This window comes from Giraffa tippelskirchi, chromosome 4 (assembly GCF_054371585.1).
Source record: "Giraffa tippelskirchi isolate mGirTip1 chromosome 4, T2T-mGirTip1v1.2.pri, whole genome shotgun sequence".
Classification (NCBI taxonomy): domain Eukaryota; kingdom Metazoa; phylum Chordata; class Mammalia; order Artiodactyla; family Giraffidae; genus Giraffa; species Giraffa tippelskirchi.
The window spans coordinates 146,908,315-146,923,851 of NC_137278.1; the positions used below are offsets into that span (position 1 = coordinate 146,908,315).

General features: G+C 38.4%; 1 protein-coding gene across 7 annotated transcripts in view; it reads left to right on the forward strand.

Annotated features, from left to right (window-relative positions):
* Window positions 1–15,537, forward strand: part of GRIP1 (glutamate receptor interacting protein 1) — a 755,429-nt gene that overhangs the window by 382,716 nt on the left and 357,176 nt on the right. The window contains exon 1 of one of the 7 annotated variants that reach the window (XM_081589886.1): window positions 8,762–8,902. The exons of the other annotated variants lie outside the window; for them this stretch is intronic. The gene's annotated coding sequence lies outside the window, so the exon portion shown is untranslated. Of the gene's footprint in view, window positions 1–8,761; window positions 8,903–15,537 lie in introns of those variants that run through there. 7 annotated transcript variants of the gene reach the window in all.

Here is a 15,537-nt window from a genome sequence, read left to right on the forward strand (position 1 = left end):
TTTGTGTTGTCATTACAGAAAAGCCACAGGCTATTTATAGGAAAAAGCTGAGTTTAACGTATATAAATAACTGTGCACATTCAAAATGAGCATTCTATATGCAGAAAAAGATTAATGTTAATATGGTTTATCTTAATGTTAACCAAAACCCTTTCAGATAAATGATATCAGAAGACAAAAGATATAATGTGCCTCATTTTCATCAAATTTAGGTCATTAATGCTAGTGATTAAGATGAACATGTTTTGTCTGAAGAAAGCTTTCTTTCCTTCCCCCTCATCTTAACGAGGTGTAATTGACATATAAAATTATAAGATATTTAAAGTGTATGTGAAGGAAAGTTCCTGTACACATATTGTGAAAGTATTCTTCCAATCGAGTTAATTAACAAGTCTATCACCATCTGTGTGTGTGCTGAAAACACTTAAGTTCTACTCTCGGTAAATTTCAGTTATACACTACAGTGTTATCAACTGTAGTCACCATGTTTTACATTTGACCCTTATTAAGAAAGCTTTTTCTTAATCCATTTAATTCACCAACCCTTTTTGATATGACTGGTAAAATGTTTTGGATAATGTTAAAGACTACAGGATTTTGGACATTAATCAACATTAAGAAAGGAAGGAAGGAAGGGAGGGAGGCAAGGAGGGAAGGAGGGAAAAAAGTCTATAGATGTCACCTTAGTTTTATGTATGCTGCAATACTGTGAGTTAGTGTTGTAGTGTTTTGTTTAGTTCTTGAAATGAAATGCTGTTGTGTTATTTCTGAAAATTTCTGTCCTTGGCTTGCCTAGTGACTTAGGGCAGACTATTGAAGTCCTGCATGTTTCTTGTCTATATGTTGTAAACTTGACAAAACAAAAATTGTAGAAGAGGCTACTGCTTCCCTAAATCCATCCTTCCCATCTTCTTTAATAGCGGATCTCCCCACTGTCATTTGTTAGTTTGTTTTTAACCTGGGTGCGTTTCTTTAAAGCTACCTGTGAATCTAAGCTCCAGTTAATATGTTCAGTTCAGTTCAGTTGCTCAGTCGTGTCCTACTCTTTGCGACCCAATGGACTGCAGCACGCCAGGTTTCCCAGTCCATCACCAGCTCTCAGAGCTTTCTCAAACTCATGCCCGAGTCAGCAATGCCATCCAACCATCTCATCCTGGCTTCAAACTTTCCCAGCTTCAGGGTCTTTTCCAATGAGTCAGTTCTTTGAATCAGTTGGCCAAAGTATTGGAGCTAAAGCTTCAGCATCAGTCCTTCCAATGAATATTCAGGACTGATTTCCTTTAGGATGGACTGGTTTGGTATCCTTGCAGTTCAAGGGACTCTCAAGAGTCTTCTCCAGCACCACAGTTCAAAAGCATCAATTCTTCCACACTCAGCTTTCTGAGCAACTGTCACATCCATATACGTTGCTGCTGCTAAGTCGCTGCAGTCGTGTCTGACTCTGTGCGACCCCATAGACAGCAGCCCACCAGGCTCCGCCATCCCTGGGATTCTCCAGGCAAGAACACTGGAGTGAGTTGCCATTTCCTTCTCCAATGCATGAAAGTGAAAAGTGAAAGTGAAGTCGCTCAGTCGTGTCCAACTCTTTGCGACTTGGACTGCAGCCTACCAGGCTCCTCTGTCCATGGGATTTTCCAGGCAAGAGTACTGGAGTGGGGTGCCATTGCCTTTTCTGCATCCATGCATGAGTCCTGGAAAAACCATAACTTTGACTGTACGGATCTTTTCCAGCAAAAAATGTCTCTGCTTTTTAATATGCTGTCTAGGATAGTAACAGCTTTTCTTCCAGGGAGCAAACATTTTTTAATTTAATGGCTGCAGTCACCATTGGCAGTGATTTTGGAGCCCAAGAAAATAAAGTCTGTCGCTGTTTGCATTGTTTCCCCATTTATTTGCCATGAAGTGTTGGGACTGGATGCCTTGATCTTCGCTTTTTGACATAATATGACATAAGCTAAAATGCCAGTTAATATGACATAAGCTAAAATGTAACATGACGTGTCTTGGAAGAGCCCTGCAAAGAAAGGGTATTATCTTCTCTATCTCTTCCTCTCTTCTGCTTCCTTAATATGGATGTGATGGCTGGAGAGCATGAAGCCATTTTAGAGCTGAAAGGAAGATTTATGTGCTGAGAATTCTGGGGCAAAATAAAAAAGACCCTGGGCCTGGAGCATTGTGATGAGACAATCTAGCCCTGCATTTAATGGCTCTGAACTTTTTTTATAGGACAGAAGAAATCCTGCTGTGTTCACACCACCATTAATTTAGATTATCGGTCACTCATCACCAAACATAATCCTAGAAACTAAAAGTGACATGGGGAAATTTTTATATGTTGTAGAATATGAGCTGTATTAAAACCTGAATTCTCTTCCTCCATTTCATTTTTGTGACAAGTCAGCCCTCGAGGTGGATCTATTATTTTTCTACCTTCTTTCAAGAGTCTAATATGCTTCAAGAGTGGAGAATTTGTAGAAGTAGTTTTGGAAACAGATTTTTTTAAAGATTCTATTTCTGTGTTTTCCTCATTTATACAGTTAGATTTTTCTCCACTAACACAGCATATTAGACAACCCCAACATTTCAGTGCTTACAACAATCTCCATTTATATTTCTGTCTCCTGGATGTATGGTATGGTGGGGAGCTCTACTTCTGATGCAGATTGGATCAGATCTGCTCCATGTGGCTCTCATTCTGCAACTGGCAGCTGTCTGAGTCATATTCTTCCACTGGGGGAAAGAGCAAGGGGATTGAGCCTCCTATGGACTCACGTCTGAACTGTCATCCTATGACTTCTGACATATTCCACTGGGTAAAGTCAGTGAGGCTGGGGTGTCTATCCCACCTCTTCCACTGAGATGCATTGCAGTTAGCAGTGAAGGTTTAGATCTATAATCCTATTACAGAAAACTGAAAATTTGAGGCAATACTTTATTCTACCATTGTCAGTGAATGTATGCTTTCCCTTGATACCCACATGCACACACACACTCACAAGCACAGAATCATCTAATTCTGACTTTAAGCTCTAGATGGAGTAATATTCCATTGTATATACTTACCACATCTTCTCTATCCATTCATCTATCCTTGGACATTTAGGTTGCTTCCATGTCCTGTGATTGTAACTAGTGCTTTACATATATGCACTGCCATGTATGAAATAAATAGCTAGTGGGAAGCAGTTATATAGCACAGGGAGCTTAGCTTGGTGCTTTGTGGTGACCTAGAGGGGTGGGATGGTTGGGGGAGGCTCAAGAGGGAGGGAATATATGTACACATATAGCTGATTCCCTGGTGGCTCAGAGGGTAAAGCGTCTCCCCGCAATGCGGGAAACCCGGGGTCGATCCCTGGGTCAGGAAGAGCCCCTAGAGAAGGAAATGGCAACCCACTCCAGTACTCTTGCTTGGAAAATCCCATTGACGGAGAAGCTTGGTAGGCTTTATGGGGTCGCAAAGAGTCAGACACGACTGAGCAACTTCACTTTCACTTTATAGCTGATTCACTTGGTTGTACAGCAAAAACTAACATAACTTTGTAAAGCAATTATTATACTCCAATTCAAAAAAGAGATCTAGATGGAGAGAAATCCAAAAAGGAATATGTGTACTTCAGGAGGTTTGAGCTGTATTTTAGAGAATTCTTTATTTTTATAGCCTTTAGAGAGAGAGATTTTACATTTTATATTTAGTCATAAATCATAAGTTAGTATTAAAATATAAATGGGTTGGCCAGTTAACCAAAGTACATATGGTATATGTTTAACAGATTCTAAAGGCCAAGGCTATCAGCCAGTATCCTGAAGGGCACACTGGGTCTCTTGAGGAAATTTGCTTTTGCTTCTGATAACTGGTGTCACTTCATTTTAGGATCCAGCTGATTTTACTTAATGGACAAAATGAAGCTAGTGGCTAACTTTACTGCCTCAGATTCTTCCAGCTCAGTGATGCTTTGAGAACTGTGCTAAAAATACTCTGCTCAACAGAGTCTAGTTTCTCTATATGATTGCAATATACTTTGGTGCCTCTGTGGACATAAAATATTATAGCTCCGTGACAGTCTGCTTCACTGGTTGTTAGAGGTCAGGCCAATTATAAATAGGTGCTTAAGCTTTAAAAAATTTATTGTTCATGGCCCCAGATCGCAGTTTGAAAAATAGAAACACCAATCATGATGATATGTTGGATACTACAGATTTATACTTGTGACGCTGAGGAATATGCACAAAAATAGCTCAATATACTTAGTTGGTTTCTAACAATTATAGTATCGCTCAATATAGTTAGTTGGTTTCTAAAAATTATAGTGGTTCAGTGTAGTTAGTTGGTTTCTAACAATTTTGGCATCATTCGCTGGGAGAGGAGAGAACTTTACTGCTCTGTGCATATCCTTGTGTACCCTCACACTTTCTGGCTCCCTGGCAGTTGGGTAGGGCCAGTTACTGGATCTGGACAGTGATCTGGGAGTAGGTAATTGTTGTGATCTGCTGGGCCAGTGGTAAGAACCAATTTGCCACCCTCTTGCTCATTTTCTCCTATTGTATTGACTTGAAAGCCACATGTGGAGATGGTCATACCACAAGGTTGAAGCACCCTGGGTCATGGGGTGACCATGGGGAGTACAGCTACTTTGGGAGCTCACTCAAGCTGCTGTAGGACTGGCAGACAAGGAATAAAGGATATTGGAGTTATGGCTTGCATTCTTTCAGCTGTGTAGTGCCATTATTTCCATGTTACAGATAAAGTGACTGAAGTTCATAGAGTCAATATATTTTGCCAACCCACTGAGTGATAATCTGACATTTTCTACAGTATGGTGGTTATAGTTATTCCAACTACTGACTTGTATCTGTAATAGCTTGATCTTTATTCATTTGTAGAAATGTATTGGACCTGCCACCTTAGAAAATGATAAAACTGTGTGAGAAAATTTAGTCATAAATATTGTTAGCTTTAGTTTTTGTTTTTCTTATGGAAAATGTTGATCATTTTTCTATATATTTTTGGGTGCTGTGTGCTGCGCCATTATCACCCTCACCACATGCACACACAACGCCCACACATAGACATCTCTATTGATGGTTAGTGATTCACAGTATCTAGGAGATGCAGAGGTGGTGCAAAATGGGAACAAGGAGATCTGGTCCTAATGATGCCAGTTATTCACTCCATGATCTTAGAAAAACACAATTTGTGAGCCTTGGTTTTCTCCTTCTTAAAAGAAGGAGTTTAATTATATGAGCATTTTGGTTTTTTCAAACTGAGTCCCAAAAAGTAATGAGTTATACATCTACAGAAGATCTCTACTAGCATTTTTAAAAGACTATTTTTTAGAGCAGTTTTAGGTTCACAGCAACATTAAGAGAAAGGTACACAGAGTTCTCATATTCTCTCTTCCCCCACACATCCATAGCCTCCCCCATTACCAGCAGTGCCCTCTAGAGTGGTGCATTTGTTAAAACTGATGAAACCACGCTGACCACATCATAATCATCCAAAGTCCATAGCTTATATTAGGGTTCACTCTTGGTTGTATCTGTTTTATGAGTTTGGACATATGTGTAATTCCATGTATTCATTATTATAATATCCTGCAGAGTACATTCACTGCCCTAAAATCCTCTGTGTTCCTCCTTTTCATTCCTCCTGCACACAACTCCTAACAACTTTTTACTGTTTTAGCTAAATATCTCCATAGTTTTTCTAGGATGTTATAGTTGTAATCATGTAGTAGGTAACCTTTTCAGACTGGCTTTATCACTTAGTAATATGCATTTAAGGTTCCTGCATGTCTCTTCATGGCTTAATAGCACATTTCTTTTTAGTTTGTTTGAATGGACCACAGTTTATTCATTTACCTACAGAGGACATCTTATTTGCTTCAAGTTTTGGCAGTTATGAATAAAGCTGCTATAACATCTGAGTGAAGATTTTTATGTACCCATAAGTTTTTAACTCCTTTGGGTAAATACCAAGGATTTCTGGATCCAGCTAAATTACTAGAATGTATAGGGAAAGTTTCCCTGGTGGCTCAGATGGTAAAGAATCTGCCTGCAGTGCAGGAGACACAGGGTCAATTCCTGGATCAGGAAGGTCCCCTGGAGAAGGGAATAGCAAACCATTCCAGTATTATTCCCTGGAGAATTCCATGGACAGAGGAGTCTGGTGAGCTAGTCCATGGAGTCACAAAGTCACACAAACATAGAGTCATGGTTTGAAGAGATGATCTCTTACATCTTTTCCATCTCTAACATTCCTTGATTCTGTGAATTTTTACATATGCACATACACAATTTAGTAGTTTTAAAAGATATTCGTAATACACTAAGTGAAAAAATTTTCATTCTGTAAAAGCAGTACATATAAATTTTGTGTGAGTGTATGTGTATGTATAGTAAAAATATATATATATGTGTAATAGAAAGAAAACTGTCAATCCTAAAGGAAATCAGTTGTGAATATTCATTGGAAAGACTGATGCTGAAGCTGAAGCTCCAATACTTTGGCCACCTGATGTGAAGAACTGACTCATTGGAAAAGACCCTGATGCTGGGAAAGATTGAAGCTGGGAGGAGAAGGGGATGACAGAGGATGAAATGGTTGTATGGCATCACCGACTCAATGGGCATGAGTTTGAGTAAACTCCAGGAGTTGGTGATGGACAGGGAGGCCTGGCGTGCTGCAGTCCATGGGGTCGCAAAGAGTTGGACATGACTAAGTGACTGAACAACAACAAATGTCTAGAAATTTCCTTTTTACATTGTGTAAAAATCTTTCTCCATCTAATTTTGCCCAGCTCCTATTGTTACTGTTGCTGTTGTCATTATTACTACTACTGTTTTTGTTATTATTATCATTGTCTTCTAGAGCAAAACAAAGTAATACTCATCTTTCTTAAATATTATAGCCTTCAAGTTGGGGAACAGCCTTATGATTGCCTTCCTGTTATCTTTAGCCCTCCAAGTGTTTTATTTTATGCTGCTAGGACCATATATCCCATTCAGGATAGTCTCACTTTATGCTATTTTCTTAGCATAAATATTAATGGCATTTCTTTTCAATCTCAAAAATTTCCTAATAAAGCAATAAAGTATATAGTCACTCCATGTCTCTGTAATACTGTCTACAAAATTTATTCTGCAGATTTCTAGATCTCAAGAGTGCTGTATGAGAAAAGAGGAAAAAATATTTAGGAATCATTTGCATATGCCATCACCCTTTGTATAGATTCACAAAGAACATTGATGAGAATTTCTGGAGGAAGGAGATCTGTTTTACTTTGTTTATCTAACTGTTTTTCAAACTTTTAAAATCATGGAAATACCTATTGCTTCAAGAAAACAGCTTAAAATTTTCTCCTTAAGAACAAGAGCTTAGATGAATCTTGAATTTTAATTCCAATTATTTTAAGATTCTTTTCCAAATTCTTAGACAGTTTTTTCCCAGAATATTAACCACACTAACTCTTTGTTTTCTATCTGTAGAAGGAGGGAATTACAGTGGGCTCTGAAGCTCAACAAGTTAGAAAAACCTTGGCAACCATCAGAGAAGGACCTCCCTCATCTTATTTCTCCAGTGTTGGTGACTCATGGTAACTCAGAATCAGCGGGACATTGGGGTGGTGGCAATCCTTTGATATTAATGAAGAGCATCATTGTAGCCTGGGGGATTGACCATTGTGTGAATGATAACTGGAAAGTAGTCAGGGGACTTGAAGAAAATTGAAGAGCAGTTACCCAAGTGCGATGTCAGAGGCAGAGCTCCATGGAAACCGTGTTGTTATGGCTTCATCAGCACTGATTCCATCAGTGCTCTTATCTCCAGGAACACTTCTTCCCCAGGACACAGGGTACCACCTTCTGGTCGTTTCCTATACTAGAGAACCACGGATTTGTTATTGTCTAGTCCAAGAATAGCTGTTAACCAAAAAGTGCGAAATAGACTTCTAAGATGTCTTATTTGGTTTTAAAATCAATACCTTTTAAAGTCCACTAATTTAATTTTGTCAATTGGGTACATTGGATTTAAGTGCGGTATCATTTATAATTAAAGAAAAGACCAACACAATTACTGTTGAATATGCATCACCCTTACAAGGCAGAGGCAGCCATAGAGAGTCAATTTTAAAATGATGTGCTGAAGATTATATTTTTAATTGTCTTTCAACTGCACTGACATAAATCACTCTGGCAATACATTTCTTGGATTTGCATAATGACAGAGTACGGCAAGATTAGTTATCATTTTTAGCTACTGGTTTTTCTGGCATGATGCTTGTCATCACATCTGTGTGTATTACCTTTTCAAGGCCAGAGTGACATTATATGCATACATTTTGTGAACCAAAGAAATGAACACATCCATGAGTCATATAGCCCATTGTATTAGTAAACAACTAAACAATATTTAGACGTTTAAAAGGACCATTTTGCAAAGACGTCTTAAAGCGTTTTCTGTAAAATTGACACACAGGCTTTTGCTTGTACAGTTGGCTTGTGCATGCTGCCCTCTGTCTACAAAAATTCAAGAAAAATAAAATTCTGTCCTAAATTGTCTAGTAAGAACAGGCTGTTCCCAGTACATGTGTTCTATAACTTGCTGGACTTGTATTTGTAGGGTAACAAAGACCATTTCAGATGTAAGGATAAGTTCTGTTTCTATAAAGATCAACTGTGACTAAGGATTTTGGAACTTGGAACATATTCTAATTCTATCTTAAAAACAGAGTAAATGCGCTCTCAGGAAGTTTACTGATTTCTTGCTTAGGCTGTGTGTTTGGCTATGAGAAGGGTTAGGAGCAAAGACTGTTAAAATAGCTGAAATAGAATACGACAAGCCTGCGTTTCCTGTCCTGAGAGCTGGGGCTGTAGAGGTTATGCAGCTGTCACCTTGCTTCCACTTGTAAGTGCCCCCACCCCTCAGCATCCCTCCCAGTCAAGCTCCCAGGATCGCAGTCGTAAAGAGTGGGGGAGGCATATCTAGCCTCCCAGATCTTACCTGTCTGGGATCCAAATGTCTGTGTTCTTCATACATGCCTCCACTTAGAGGTGAGCTTTCTAAAAGATGTGATCCTGAAACAGATTTTCCACCTCGTAGGTTATGGGAGTCCCCCAGAGCTTATATCAACCTGCAGATTCCCCAGCTTCTTTCGGAGCCTTACTTCCCAGATCAGAAGTGGCCTGGGCATCTCTATGTCCCCAGGGGCCTGTATTAAACATCCAGGTTGCAAAACCAGTAATCAAAATATCTAAGTCCCTTCCCTGCTGATCAAACATCCTGTTTTCCTCAAATCAGTTAAACTCTCAACAAAAGGAAAAAAAAAAACAAATAAACTCACATAAGCTGGGAATAAGAATAATAAAGTATATTTGATATTTTTAATTCTTCTCAAAGTAGTTTCACTACATCATATTAGAACTTTCTAGCAGAGGGAAAAAAAGGAGATTATCATCATTTTTTAGATAAGGAAACTCGCCTTGTATATTAGCAATAGCAAATCTTTCTTACCACAAAATGAATATAAATCCTTCTCAAAATCATCATCAATGATAGGAATTATAGATGAGAGAGTGAGATCTTCAGACCAGCTGAGCAATGTACCTTTTGGTCATAGGGATACCCAGAGACTGACTGGGCCTGATTGAGTGTTCTTCTGTGGGAAAACCCTGTTAAGTCATTCCAAATGGTCAGTTTCTTCCCTTCTGAAGCTTCTGGATCTACAGTGTCTTCATCAAAGCTCCCACAACAGAATCAGTGAGGACAGGCAAGGAGGAGAGAGATGATTAGAGATGGGTAAATTGAGCTCTTTATAACTCTGGCTGTATTCCCACTTATTACATGTTTTTGTGTTTTCATAGTTTCTGGCACAGCTGTGAGCAGGACCAGTTTTAGGTATGGGTGAAGTAAACTGCTGTTCATTTATTCAACCTGTGTTTCCCAGTTTTCTTCCTTATGCCAGGCACCCCTCTTGACATAAGAGCAACAAAGATGAAAGGAAATACTCATAGCCATAAGGTGTTACATCTAAAGGAGAGAGAGACACAAAAGCAAAAACTACAGTCATAAGATTGCTGTGGTGGAATTATGCTGAAGCTTAGATCTGATGGATAAAATAGGAGTTTGTCAGTCCAATAAGCGAGAAGGTTCTAGAGACAGGGATCATGTGCTCTAAGGAGGAGCGAGACCAAGTGACAAAAAATAGGTATAATGAGCGCCGTCTGAGGGGCCAGGGCCAAGTATAAATTTCACCTGGGAGGCAGATCATAAAAGATTCTGTGTACCTTGCCGAAGAGTTCAGATTTTCATGCCCTTGTCAATTGAAAAGAATTGAAGACTTTTTAGCTGGGAAATTAGAAGGATCACTGGTCACAGCTGAGGAGGGAGGAGACAGAGACAGGAAGGCCTGCACTGGAGCAACAGAAGTAGGCATAGGAGAGAGCTGGGAGTTATGCGAGATATTTATGGATTGTGAAATATGGAACCTCAGTTTAACTGATGGGTGGGGTTGGTGGCATGCGTCGATGGATGGATGGATGGTAAGGGAAGAATCTAGGCTCACTCTTTTTTCTGACTTAATCATCTGAAAGATTGGTAACACTGTTTACCAAGTGAATACAGAAGAAGAAACACTTGAAGAAGTCATATAAGTAATTGCTCATCAAATAAAACTTGATGTACAGTTTTCTCATAGTATACTGAATAAGATAATGCTCATTGTAAACCATGCATGAAAAATGCAGTGACTGTTTAATAATTACCATAACTATAAAAGAAGTAAACATTTTATGCTCATCTCCTTTGGAGACGTTATTTGGTACAATTACAAACAAATTAAGATTATGTGATATATTTATGTTAGAGTCTGACATAAATTTTATAGTAACAGAATAGAAAAATGAAAGGTTTGAAGGACACGTGGTAGTCAGATTGATAATTAAACCAGTTGATATTCTTTACTGATTTCTCTGCTTATGTGTTTCCCTTTATTCTTCTAGCCTCTTGTGCTCATAGTATTTCAGAGAGTTAAATTATCATTTTAAACAAATATTTTGTGAATAGAAAATGTTTACTTCAAGCACTCCACATCCTAAATACACAAAACCCTTCAGTTACTAGTTTTCTTTTCTAAAAAAGTCATCATTAGATTTAAATCAGACCAAACTGATCCACTGGGTAGATTTAGAGAGTGAAACAAAGATGTATTTTCACATTGGTTTAGAATACTGAGTCCTGAACTTAGAAATTACAACTGAAGACATCTTGTAGGGAATTCTAAAATAACAATACAATTCTAGGTCTTGTCAAAACAACCCGTAGTTGGGAGAATTTGACTGTCTAGGGTCACTGAGCTGGCAACAGAATGAATTTCAGTGAACTTTTTAATGCCTGCCAATCTCTGAGGAAAGACATTCCCAGCCATATCTATCAGGGAGCTTTTTCAATTGTTCCATTTTATAATTCAGTAAGTATTCTCTGACCATCCATTGCATACAGTTTCTGTGCTAGGTCCTGAGAAGAAGAGATGAATGGGACTTAGTTTTGTTAACAGAGCCTGTGGACCACTAAAGGAAGTGTAGGAGTAGAATAATAAATTACACAGCAGCATGGTCAGCTTGTGATTGATAGAATGGTTTCAAAGAAAACAAAGAGTCAAAGAGAGAAGAAATTAACTCTATAATTAATTCTCAGGGGGGACAGGAATAATCAGGAAAGATTCCTGGAGGAGGTAGCCTTGGAGTGGAACAATGAAGAGTGAGTAGGAAGGTGATAAAAGTGGTAGATATTTTGGACAAGCCCTGCAGCACAGAGGTGGAGGAGGGGGTTTGGGGCAGTGGCACTGAGTGGGGAGTTCAGGAGACAAGCTTGCTAACTTCTGATTCCATTGTTCTGAGAAAGAACCCAAGAATCTGCATTTTTGACAAGTACTCTAAGTGATTCTTAGGCAGACTATAGTCTACCTTAGTGCATCCTTAGATTTTAAATTACTTGAGCCCAGATCGCCGTACTTATCACTGAATCCATAGTACCTAACCCTATCTGACACAGAGTAGGTGATCAACAAATGTATCTTGAGGAACAAGACCGTTTGCTAAACATTTGAATCATAAGAAATAATTCCTACTCAATTTCTTAGCTACTTTCTAGTTCGAATGTAAGTAGGTGAGTAGGTGACTACTGTCTCATTCCCCTTTGAGAAAGTAAGAGGATTGACTGTCATAAAGACAAAAATTAGGGAAGGAAATTTTTAATAGAGCAGTATTAGGTTATTTTAGTGGAAGGAAAATAAGGCTGCTGGTTTACTTTCTGTCTTTTCTGCTTCAAAGGCTTAAAATAAAGATAAGAAAAGTGGTCTATGAAAGTACTTTCAACTTTTTGAAAATGTAGTGTTCTCTCAGCACACACCAGCCACCATTTTTTTTTCATTTAATCATCTGCTGATAAAGTCCTAGGAATATAGAGATGAAAAAGACTGCCCTGAGCAAGCAGTCATCCTAGAGATGAAGACAAACAAACAAAACTCAATTACTCTACACAGTGACACATGCTAAGGATTATAGAGTAAGTCAGAGAAGGCGATGGCAACCCACTCCAGTACTCTTGCCTGAAAAATCCCATGGATGGAGGAGCCTGGTAGGCTGCAGTCCATGGGGTCGCTAAGAGTCAGACACGACTGAGTGACTTCACTTTAACTTTTCACTTTCATGCATTGGAGAAGGAAATGGCAACCCACTCCAGTGTTCTTGCCTGGAGAATCCCAGGGACAGTGGAGCCTGGTGGGCTGCTGTCTATGGGGTTGCACAGAGTCGGACACGAGTGCAGCGACTTAGCAGCAGCAGCAACAGCATAGAGTAAGTGCCAAAGTAAAGAACTTCCCATATGCTATCATCTCATTTACTCTAAGAACCTTATTAAGGTAAATATTTTTCAGAAACTGTGTCTTAGGAGTAAAGTGATTCACCCCAGTTCACATAATATGGTAGCAAGGGCTGAAACTATAATTTGAATTCAGCATCTGTAAAAGCATGTTTCTATTACTCATTGCATTTCTCCATCACTATACCCTCCTTTTGTTTGTATTGGTTTTATTTGTTCATGCCCAAATAATGAGGAAATATAATTGAGCTACATCAATGCACTAACATGTTTCCTCAAAATTCAAGTTTGAAATGGAAAGATATCTTAGAGGAAACAGAATCTCTGTCATATCAATATGCTCAATATGCTATCTGACCTCAATCATTCTTTTAGTGTCCTTGTATTCAAAGTCCAAATGTGTATTATGCTGAAAATTTAGGTTTTGCCACTTGTCCAACTCTTATGGGCTCTTGATAATGTTAGTAGATTTTAGCCATGAATAATGTCCATTTTCTTTTGCCAAAAGTACCATTTTCTGCATGATGATTGTATTAATATAAAATATTTTTCCAGTTGGTAAGTACCAAGTTTAACTTAAAATTAAAAATTGGCAACTGTGGTCAGAAATCAGACTGCTTGGACACAGTACATTTCATTGCGTGTGAAGTAAGAGATGGATAGGATTGTACTGAATTTCAAAGTTTGAAAGCACCCATATTTTAAAAAATCATTACCTTCGACAAAGGAGGCAAGAATATACAAAGCTATATATGACAAACCCACAGCAAACATTATCCTCAATGGTGAAAAATTGAAAGCATTTCCCCTAAAGTCAGGAACAAGGCAAGGATGCCCACTTTCACCACTACTATTCAACATAGTTTTGGAAGTTTTGGCCACAGCAATCAGAGCTGAAAAAGAAATAAAAGGAATACAGATAGGAAAAGAAGAAGTAAAACTCTCACTGTTTGCAGATGACATGATCCTCTACATAGAAAACCCTAAAGACTCTACTAGAAAATTACTAGAGTTGATCAATGAATATAGTAAAGTTGCAGGATATAAAATTAACACACAGAAATCCCTTGCATTCCTATACTCCAATATTGAGAAAACAGAAAGAGAAATTAAGGAAACAATACCATTCACCATTGCATCAAAAAGAATAAAATACTTAGGAATATATCTACCTAAAGAAACAAAAGACTTATATATAGAAAACTATAAAACACTGATGAAAGAAATCAAAGAGGACACAAACAGATGGAGAAATATACCGTGTTCATGGATTGGAAGAATTAATATAGTGAAAATGAGTATACTACCCAAAGCAATCTATAGATTCAATGCAATCCCTATCAAGCTACCAATGGTATTTTTCACAGAACTAGAACAAATCATCTCACAATTTGTATGGAAATATAAGAAACCTCGAATAGCCAAAGCAATCTTGAGGAAGAAGAATGGAACTGGAGGAATCAACCTGCCTGACTTCAGGCTCTACTACAAAGCCACAGTCATCAAGACAGTAGGGTACTGGCACAAAGATAGAAATATAGATCAATGGAACAAAATAGAAAGCCCAGAGATAAACCCACGCACATATGGACACCTTATCTTCGACAAAGGAGGCAAGAATATACAATGGAGAAAAGACAATCTCTTTAACGAGTGGTGCTGGGAAAACTGGTCAACCACTTGTAAAAGAATGAAACTAGAACACTTCCTAACACCGTACACAAAAATAAACTCAAAATGGATTAAAGATCTAAACGTAAGACCAGAAACAATAAAACTCCTAGAGGAAAACATAGGCAAAACACTCTCCGACATAAATCACAGCAGGATCCTCCATGACCCACCTCCCAGAATATTGGAAATAAAAGCAAAAATAAACAAATGGGACCTAATTAAAATTAAAAGCTTTTGCACAACAAAGGAAACTATAAACAAGGTGAAAAGACAGCCTTCAGAATGGGAGAAAATAATAGCAAATGAAGCAACAGACAAACAATTAATATCAAAAATATACAAGCAACTTCTGCAGCTGAATTCCAGAAAAATAAACGACCCAATCAAAAAATGGGCCAAAGAACTAAACAGACATTTCTCCAAAGAAGACATACAGATGGCTAACAAACACATGAAAAGATGCTCAACATCACTCATTATTAGAGAAATGCAAATCAAAACCACAATGGGGTATCATTTCACACCAGTCAGAATGGCTGCTCTCCAAAAGTCTACAAGCAATAAATGCTGGAGAGGGTGTGGAGAAAAGGGAACCCTCTTACACTGTTGGTGGGAATGCAAACTAGTACAGCCACTATGGAGAACAGTGTGGAGATTCCTTAAAAAACTGGGAATAGAACTGCCATATGACCCAGCAATCCCACTGCTGGCCATATACACCGAGGAAACCAGAATTGAAAGAGACGCGTGTACCCCAATGTTCATCGCAGCACTGTTTACAATAGCCAGGACATGGAGGCAACCTAGATGTCCATCAGCAGATGAATGGATAAGGAAGCTGTGGTACATATACACAATGGAATATTACTCAGCCATTAAAAAAAATACATTTGAATCGGTTCTACTGAGATGGATGAAACTGGAGCCCATTATACAGAGTGAAGTAAGCCAGAAAGAAAAACAACAATACAGTATACTAATGCATATAT